The 10,230-nt window shown below is 36.7% G+C and overlaps 1 non-coding gene across 1 annotated transcript; it reads right to left on the bottom strand.

Annotated features, from left to right (window-relative positions):
• Positions 1 to 6,446: 6,446 nt before the first annotated feature.
• Positions 6,447 to 6,550, bottom strand: LOC114117027 (U6 spliceosomal RNA). The gene has a single exon (XR_003590823.1). It is a non-coding gene; the product is annotated as a U6 spliceosomal RNA (small nuclear RNA).
• Positions 6,551 to 10,230: the final 3,680 nt, after the last annotated feature.

The raw sequence follows: 10,230 nt of genomic DNA, 5'->3' as shown, positions 1-10,230 counted from the left end.
ACTTTAACTTTTCTGAAAACCGGTTTACTGTAAAGGTAGAGAATTGAGTGTGCTGCTGTTCCAGATTATCGGTACCTGGAATTTGAGAGGTAGAATCAGTGACTGCAACAAACCATTATTTACAAATGTATTTGTTCCATGACTTATTCCTGTGATTTAGTGAATCCTTAAAATTGTCTTTTATTGAAGTCTGGCACACTGTATACTAAGTGCTCAATAGTTGGGGGATTTGGGGGTTTTTTAGTAATTTTTTTAAGGTAGAGATTTGTTTGTGAATTTTGTCTTTTATGAAATTTTTGTCACCAAGAAAGGATTACAATTTTTTTTTTTACTTCAGTTGGTACAGTATATGCTTGGTTGTCAAAATAGTCATAGCTTTGGTTCTTTGAAATGGTAGCTATTTGTGATATGTGGAAGAGTGTGATATGTAACTATGATCTTAATTACATAAAAGTGGATGCTTAGCTGTGAAAATACACAAATGAGACCCTTGACAAGGACATGTCAAACTTAACCTTAGAAAAGACATTCTTTGAAGAACATTGGTTATAATGACATATTACTGAAGACTGACACAATTTTGCAGGGTGGTGTCTAATACTGTATAATACTGTGGATGTATTTATGTGGATGTGACAAAACCATTTCGACCTTCACTGGGCCCATGATGCTGTGAAGAAATGCTTTGTAAGAACTCCTTTTCCACTGATTGGTTCCATATCTCTTCAAATCCTTGTCAGCTTCTTTGCCCTGCCAGCACACAGGCACTTTTCTCCTGGTTTTGCTTCCTAGTTCATGAAGGACATAAAAAGCTTTAACTTTTAGATACCATGTCAGTGAAAGTTGCTCGCTCAGTCGTGTTGGACTCTGCGACCCCATGGACTATACAGTTCATGGAGTTCTCCAGGCCAGAATACTGGAGTGGATAACTGTTCCTTCTCCAGGGGATCTTCCCAACCCAGGGATGGAACCCAGTTGTCCCACATTGCAGGGGAATTCGTTACCAGCTGAGCCACGAGGGAAGCCCAAGAATACTGGAGTGGGTAACCTGTCCCTTCTCCAGCAGATCTTCCTGACCCAGGAATCAAACTGGGGTCTCCTGCACTGTAGGTGGATTCTTCACCAGCTGAGCTACCAGAGAAGTCCTTAAGATATCATATCTATAAGTAGTCTGTTTGTACCCTTTATCGCTTTGTATTCCGTATTCAATTCTTCATGGCTAATGTCTTTTACTATACTCTGGAATTCTGTGAAGTGTGTGTGTGATTTAGAGCAGTTCTAGGTTTGCAGTAATTAAAAGGGAGGTACAGGGATTTCTCAGATAACTTCTGTCCCAATACCAGCAAAGCCTCTCCTATTATAGTCATTCGTCATTCACAGTGGTGTATGTATGTGTGTGTATACCATGAATGACCATACATTGATACATCATAATCACCCAAAGTCTATAGGTCTGTAGTTAACCATAGGGTTCACTCTAGATGTGCTTTCTATGAGTTGGAATAAAAGTATAGTGACCTATCTATCATTGTAATGTATAGAATGTTTTCATTGCCCTAAAAATTCTCTGCCTGTTCATCTTCTCTGTGTCTATGCCTAGCAATCACTAGTGTTTTTGTTTCTTTGTTTTCATACCATTTCCAGACTGTTATACATTGAAATGATACAGTATATAGACACTTAAGTTTCAGTAAAATGTGTTTAAGGTTCTTCCATGTCTTTGTGGATTTTTTTTTAGTGCTGAATAAAAATACTCTGTTGGCTGTACCACAGTTTATCCATTCACTTACTGAAGGACGTCTTGGTTGCTTCCAGGCTCGTTAATTACGAGTAAAGCTGCTATAAGCATCCATGTGTAGGATTTTGCATTGACGTTTTCAACTCCTTTGGAGTAAGTATGATGAGAGATAGTTGCTGGATTGTATGGTGAAATGTTTTACAGATGCATGCGAAACTCTTCCAGAGTGGCTGCCATTTAGCATTCTCAGCAGTAGTGTAGTTAGGCTCCTCTTGCTTTGCATCCTTGACATTTGGTGGCGTTAGTGTGCTGGACTTGGACCATTTTGGTAACTGTGGTGGTGTTTCATTTAACTTTGTGCTTCCTTCATGTAATGTGGAACATCTTTTCATATGCATGTGTCTTTAGTAAGATTTCTTGTTAAGGTCTTTGGACCATTTTTAAGTTGGGTGGTTCCCTTACTTGAGCAAAGATAGTGAAGGACAGGAGCCTGACGTACTCCTAGGGTGCCATGGGGTGGCAAAGAGTCACACACAACTTAGCAACTGAACAATAACAGCAGCTGCTTTTCCCAGTTCTCATTTAATGACTCCTCTTTTCCCTCAGGATAAAGCCTGAATGATAGAAAGTGGCATAATTGATAGAAGTCAAGGGTGATATACTCAGGTTTTATTTTCATAATGAGACCCTTGCTTATCTTCCTAGTTTCCCTTTTCCCACGGTAGTCTGTTCAAACTCTAAATTCTCTCTGCCTGAACACCTTTTCCTCTTGTCTTGGTTCATGTCCTCATCTTTACACTTAGCAAATTTTAGTTGAGAGGTTATTTCCTCTTATAAATCCCAGAGCCTTCCTGACCTTCATATATGCTTTCTTTAAACCAAGTACTCAACCATTAATGTTGCCTATGTGGACTGGACTGCAACCCCCTTGAATGCAGGTGTCTTATTCATTACATCCCCCAAATCTAAAATGCTGCTGCATGGTACTTAAAGAGAGGCACTTAATTGCTAATTTTAATTAGACTTGCCATTAGTGGGTTAATTTTGTCATAACAAGCAGTCCAGATAGACATATGCTTTTATCTGAGCATTGTGTGACTTAAACCTGTCTGACTCATCTGTTGTTTTGAGCAAGAATTGTTTTTTTTCCTTTAAAGCAGGATCTTTAGAAGGTACTTACTGATTGGCTAAAGAATAACCTTATCCAACAGTAAAGGTCTCTTGGACAAAACTGAGAAACTGTAATTTGTGCTTTTTTCAGGAAGATTGGAAAGATTTTCTTAGAAGTAACTTTTCCTATAGGATGTCTATCAGAATAAAAAATTCCCCTTTCCTACATGGTGAAAGATTAGCTCTAGTTTACAGAAGAGTCTGGAGTAGGGATTGCAAACCGAAATGACTAGAAGAACCAGATACATAGTAGAAATGAGTGAGATGAGCCAAATGGAGAGTGTCAAAGTTAAGACCCTTCTAAATGAGGTTTATGCATGTGTAATGTTTGATCAGGGTTGCCAGATGTCATTTTCCTAGAAAAGTGAGAAATAGTTTTAAATTAGGCAAAAAGATATTTTTGTTTTAAAAACTGCTGTGAGCCAAACACACCTGCAGACTAGTTCTATAGGTTACCAGTGTGGGACTTCTTGGATGGAAGCTGATATTTGTGGAGACCTGCCTAATAGCTGTCAATACCAGGAAACCCAGATAGTCCCAGAGTGGAAGGTTTGGCCAAGAAACAGTCTATCAGCGTGGTGGAGCATGATGTCAGAACAAAAGTGAATTACCAGTAATTGGCAACTATGACCCGGCTGCAGATTGTAGATGGAAATAAATACAGAAAAAAGTGTTCAGCATCAGGATTTTAGTTCCTAGAAGGGTTTTGGGTGCAGTGCAGTATCATAAGAGGGTTGAGAACACAAAAGTAAAACAAGAACAACCAGAGTGAATATGTTTTGGTGAAAGAAAGCAAATTTTGTAAACAGTTGTAATAAGTACCTTGCTGTTTGAAAGAAGTTGTTAAGCCTCTGATGCATAGTGCCTGGCACATAGCAATACATGTTTGTTAAATTCAGTATGTTCATCTCTCATTTTGTCAAAAAAAATCTCTGATCACCATCAGGATATTGACAAGTGTACCTCAGACCTCTGTTTCTCAATCAGTAAATAGTGGTAAGAAACAACTCCAGAAGTTCATAATTAACAGCATGTGATTTTTCACCGGATACTTGGAAATTGATACATAGTTCATACTATTGCTTTTTTCAACAGAAAATTTTTGTTTGAAGTGTTGCTTATCAGCTTTTAAAAAGTCTAAGGTGGATCAAATGAAAAAGCAATAGGGGATTTCCTTGGTGGCCTAGTTGTTAGGACTTGGTGCTTTCACTGCCGCATGCCTGGGTTCAATCCCTGGTCAGGGAACTAAGATCCCACAGCCTGCATGATGTAGCCAAAAAGTAAAAAACAATGGTTCCCTGCCCCACCCCCAGTCACAGTCCCAAGGAAAAACTTTTAATAGTATTTCATTTGGGTTCCCCAAGTATACGTAAATAACATCCTTCTGCTATTGACATAAATGTTAACATTTGTTGATTTCTACTTGTAGGTAATGATTTATCTCTTCTCTCATTTTTGTAGTTCTATCACTTTCTGCTTTCTGAAAGATGTCTTCATATTAGAAATGAGAATTGTATTCTTAGCCTCCTCATATGATAAGTGCTGTAAAGCCATGTTAATCTCTTTGTTTCTATAGGAAAACTGAAATTAGCCCACAACAGTAAGATTATATCAGAAAAAAGTATTTTGCAATGTCTTATGTATATATATCTAGGATATCTAAAGCATTTAGTTGACAAGTATAATCCAGTGGAAAAATGGGCAAAGGGTATCAACTGGCACTTCACAAAGAAGACTGGAATGACCAATAAATATGAAAAGATGACTCAGCTTCACTAGTAGTCATAAAAATTTGAGCTAAAATAGCAGAATATCATTTCAAAATCCTGTATCAGTTTGGCAGAAGTTAGGGTCTGATGGGCTTCACAAGTTGGTGCAGTGGTAAAGAATCCAACTGCCCGTGCGGGAGATGGAAGAGACGTAGGTTTGGTCCCTCAGTTGGGAAAATCCCCAGACATAGGAAATGGCAACCTATCCCAGTGTTCTTGCCTGGAAAATTCTATGGACAGAGGAGCGTGGTGGGCTGCAGTCAGTGGGGCTGCAAAGAGTAGGAAATGACTGAGCACACACGCAAGGTCTGATGATAAAAATGTTGACAAAGACGTGGAGCAACATCTTTTGTGCACTGCAAATGAGAGTGTTTCATTAGGATACACGTTCTGGTGTAATAAAAATCCAACTATAACAATAATAAAGTGAGAGTTTTTCCTCTCATAAGAGTCCTGAGAATAGGGCTGATAAGAGTATTTATGACACAGGCTCTTTTCTGTCAACGTTAGTAGGCACATTTATTCTTTGGTTTCATGATAGCTACTCCAGTATGGCCATCATGTCCATATACCAATTAATAAGGGGGAAGGTCTGTTTCATCTTTTTAAAGACGTGGCCCAACTTCTATTTTACATGTTATTGGCCAGAACTTTGGCCCATGGCCACAGATAGTTACAAGAAACTGTTTAAACTATCTATATGTATTCTAGTCAGCTATGTACCCATCTAAAATTTGGAGGATCTGTTATTAAAGAAGAGAATATTTTGGACCTCTACAGATATTGCCACAGAGAAACTAGTTCAGTCACTTGGGAGAGCAATTTGGCAAGATTATCAATAAAGTTGGAGATACACATATTCCTAGATCTACCACTTCCACTTCTAAATCTGTGTCGTATAGAAAGCAGATGTGTACACAAGGAGATGTACAGAAATACTGGTATTATTTGTAACTGAAAAACTTGAAGCAACTGAATGTTCATCAATAGAGGAACAGATCATTCGAATATAGATAAATACAAAAAAAGTACAGTTGAACTGTCAACAGGGATAAATATAAAGTGTGATAAGAGGAAGTTGTATATATGCACAATATTGCAAATAATGTTGGAAACATGCAACTCTATAATATTTTTTCATACCGATATGTGTAACAAAAGTATAGAGACGTGCATGGGAATGGTAAATACCCAATATAGGGTAGAAGTTACCTCTTGTTGGGGGTGGGGGTAAACAATGCTTCAACTGTTACTGTATTTTCTTTTTTTAAAAATTTATTTATTTTAATTGGAAGCTAATTACTTTACAATATTGTATTGGTTTTGCCATACATCAACATGAATCCGCCACAGGTGTACACGTGTTCCCAATCCTGAACCCCCCTCCCATCTCCCTCCCCGTACCATCCCTCTGGGTCATCCCAGTGCACCAGCCCCAAGCATTCTGTATTCTACATCAAACCTGGACTGGCAATTCGTTTCTTATATAATATTATACATGTTTCAGTGCCATTCTCCCAAATCATCCCACCCTCTCCCTCTCCCACAGAGTCCGAAAGACTGTTCTATACGTCTGTGTCTCTTGCTGTCTCGCATTCAGGCTTACCGTTACCATCTTTCTAAATTCCATATATATGTGTTAGTATACTGTATTGGTGTTTTCTTTCTGGCTTACTTCACTCTGTATAATCGGCTCCAGTTTCATCCACCTCATTAGAACTGATTCAAATGTATTTTTTTAATGGCTGAGTAATACTCCATTGTGTATAAAAAACAGGGAACGCTTCACGAATTTGCGTGTCATCCTTGCGCAGGGGCCATGCTAATCTCTGTATCGTTCCAATTTTAGTATATGTGCTGCTGAAGCGAGCACTGTATTTTATTTCTTAAAAGTCTGCAGCAAATACAGCAGAATGCTTAAGCTAGGTGGTGAATATGTGGATATATATATTTGTAATATAAGAAAATAGCACATGTTTTCACAGAGCTTACAGTTCAGTGGAGGAAACAATGCTTCAGCAGTGTAAAATGTGGTGTAATAGTGTGTGCAAAGGGCTGTGAAAATAGAAGTGGATTATTTCTTAACTCAGGCTGGCAATGGTTATTGAAGAGAGAAGACTGTATGGAAGTGATACCTGAGCCTTGAAGGATGTTGCGCAGACAGTAGATGGAGTGGGAGAAAGGTAGTCCATTGCAGAGAGGACAGCATATAATAATGGCTACAGTTTGCATGGCAAACATTTATGTCATGTCTAAATGAAAAAAGAAAATTGATCTAAGCAATTCGCAGCTCTCTGTCTTAGGTAATCCAACCACCATCTACCATGAAAAGTGAACTCAGAAGAAGTTATAAAATTTCAGAGGTGGAGCTTTCCAAAAGTCTTACAGAAAGCATTCAATAGACATCAACCAAAAATTAACTGTTAAAATACAGTATCCTATGGAAATTTAGCCTAGGGTATCACATCTAAGAGCAAAGGATACAGGCCTCGCAAAGTTCTTATCCAGTCTTTTTGCTGCAAGAGTAAGCAGTGTTTAAGTGTAGCTGATCCACAAAACTAGAGATGTCAGTTTGGCCTGCCAGTGCAGCTTCTGGCTATGTTTCCTAATTAGAATACCGTTAGACTGCATTAAATAACACATTTAACCACATTGCAAATACCGAAGTGTTTTAAAGTAAATTACAAACACTTTTTTCTTGACTTCATCTGGCCACCCTTAAAGTATAAAATGCCAAAAACACCAATATTGTGTATTTGTATTTCAATACTCAAGTACTTCCTTGAGGATTTCATTATGGTAAAGTTAGAGAATGGGTAAAGAATATTGATACTTGTCTCATTATTATTCTTATATCATCTGGGTTTTTTTTCTTTTTCATAATCTTTAAAAAATGTGACTGAGTTTTTGCTGGAAAGTGTTCTTTTTTTTTTTTTTTAACGTCTTTTTCCATATTTTCTTCCCCCTTTTTCGAAAGTATTCTTTCTTATGAAACATAAGAGTCTTATTCTGGGGTTCATACTCAATGGCTGAAAACCTAGGTAATAATTTTTACCTTAGTTATTATGCAAGTAGTGAAGCTTTGCTCTTAAGATATTTTTCAAATTTAGAATTCTATTTTCAGTGTACATACTTATTACCAGAAACGTTTCACAATTTGAAAATGAAATATACTGTGTACATAGGATTTTTGTGTTGTAATATACCTCATCAAGTTGGTGATAAAGATACTTCTCCTGTAATAGATACTGTGTATCATCTGATATAAATTTCATCAAACTAATTATATTTTTAGATAAAAATTAGTACAAATTCTAGACCAATGTATTCTTGACCAAGAACCTTCAGGCCTCTTGTATTACTGAAAAAAGTTTTTTTTTTAAATGATCTCTGTTTTAGGGATAGAGACAGAATTCTGATTTTCATTCAGAAATGTTTATGAGCCCCTTTGCACAGTTAAAAGCTAAATTTGAGGTGTTTTGTTTTCACCTAAAAAAAACTTAGAAAAGGTGGGTAGGAAGTAGTCAAAAGGGATACAAGTATTAGGAGTTTTGATATCTACAAAATGAAATCTTTGTTAGGGAATTTACTTGAATATTTATCCATATTGCCATTATTCTGCTCTTGGTTTTCTTGGCCCTCTTCACATATGATCTCTTTGGATTGCTTCTCTGACCCAACCTTAGTGTTTTCTCTCTTCAATAAGGCACTATTAACACTCTAGTGCTGGGAAAGCTCTAGTGCTAGGAAACCCAAGGCACCTGAATTGGTTCTTCCCAGCTCCCTGTCAGGAAAGAGAGACACATTTAGTTTGTCTTAGTTTAATCCTAGCAAGGTAAGAAGTTTTACCTTTGGAATCAGAACAGCTGTATCTGATTTGAAGACTGGAATTTTTTTTTATTATCCTGCTTAAAAGTACTGTCTTTGAAGACCCACAAGATAGAATTAGAAGGCACCTTAAAGATCATTTTACAGAGATGTAGAGAGATGAACTGCTTAAAGCAGCTATTTCAAGCACATGTAGGATGGGGCAAATTAGAACCCGTAGTCCACCCGAATTAGTAGCAAGTGTTTTTTTTTTTTTTAAATTATTTATTCATTTATTTTGGCTGTGCTGGGTCTTTGTGGCACTCAATCTTAGTTGCCTCTCAGCATGTGTGATCTTAGCTTCCCAACAAGGGATCTATTGAACCTCCGTCCCCTGCATGGGGAGGCAGATCTTAACCACTGGACCACCAGGGAAGTCCTCGCAAGTGCTTCTTAGTTCTTTAAAAATATGATATTTTAGGCTACCATTTCTTTAATATGAACGTGGGTATTTTTTTGCTAACTTTTAAACATACATATATTTCTCACTTTGTGGTCTTGTTTACTTAAAATTCTTTCTAGAAGTGAAGGAGAGGGTTCCTATGATGGTATGACATTTTTCATCTTTATACTGGTAATTTGTAATGCAAATTTCTGAAACTTTTTGTCATCACAAAGCTCCTTTTCATTCTAGATGTTTTCCTTAAAATTTTGTGCATTTGAATTTTATGAAGAATTTCCTGCCTTCCTGAAAATGAACCAATTTATTATACCTCACACACCTTCAGTTTTTTCATTAATTAAAGTTTGTTTGCCACCAAATGACATCTAGAAATTTATTTTTTCCTCTCCAACTTAGATAGTGCTGTACTTTTTTTGTTTTGGAAAGAATTTTTAAAATACCCTTATCTACATACCATATAACTCACCCATAAAAATTGTACAATTCAGTAGCTGTAGCATACTCAGAATTGTGCAAACATTGCCACAACCTAATTTTTTAAATTGTAGTAAAATATTGTTTAGTCATTAAGTTGTGTCTGATTCTTTTGCAACCCCATGGACTGTAGCCCACCAGACTCCTCTGTCCATGGGATTTACCTGGCTAGAATACCAGAGTGGGTTGCCATTTCCTTCTCCTGAAAGTGCTAGACTTTGAATTTAAGATTTGTGAAGGGTACCAGATAGAATTTTTCAAATTTACATCAGCCTAATAATGTATTTGCCTTAATTTTATTGCTAATAGACTACATCAAAATGTGAAAGGAAAAGAAATGGTGCAGAAACTTAAATTGTATTGAAATAAGTTTGATTGTTCCAGTTTGCTCTTAAGACACCTTTATAATCTTTGAGTCTCTGGGGCTGAGACAGGCACTCGTCTATATTCTCATAGAACTTTCCAGTACTTCTGAGTGGGAATAATAATAATTTGCTTCAAGATTGTTCTGAAGATTAAATGGAATAGTTTATGTGAAGTGTTTAAAACTGTTCCTAGATCAATAAAAGCTGTTTTTATTAATAGTGTTTTGATTATATATAACCTGTCATTCATTGAGCAGTTATGTATTTACCTACATAGTTGTAAAATATGGTTAGCTTTAAGTCAGAGGCCTAATGTAGTTTTTTTAAAGTTTTTAGTTTTAGAACTAATGTGACATTTTAAAAAATTCATTATTTGTAATCAAAATTGCATACAGTGTGGTATTCATATTTGAATGCTGGATATGGGCAACTCCAAAGTGAGGT

Source organism: Ovis aries, chromosome 11 (assembly GCF_016772045.2).
Source record: "Ovis aries strain OAR_USU_Benz2616 breed Rambouillet chromosome 11, ARS-UI_Ramb_v3.0, whole genome shotgun sequence".
Lineage (NCBI taxonomy): Eukaryota > Metazoa > Chordata > Mammalia > Artiodactyla > Bovidae > Ovis > Ovis aries.
The sequence above is the reverse complement of the archived record's forward strand: the minus strand, read 5'-3'. Positions and strand labels throughout refer to the sequence as shown.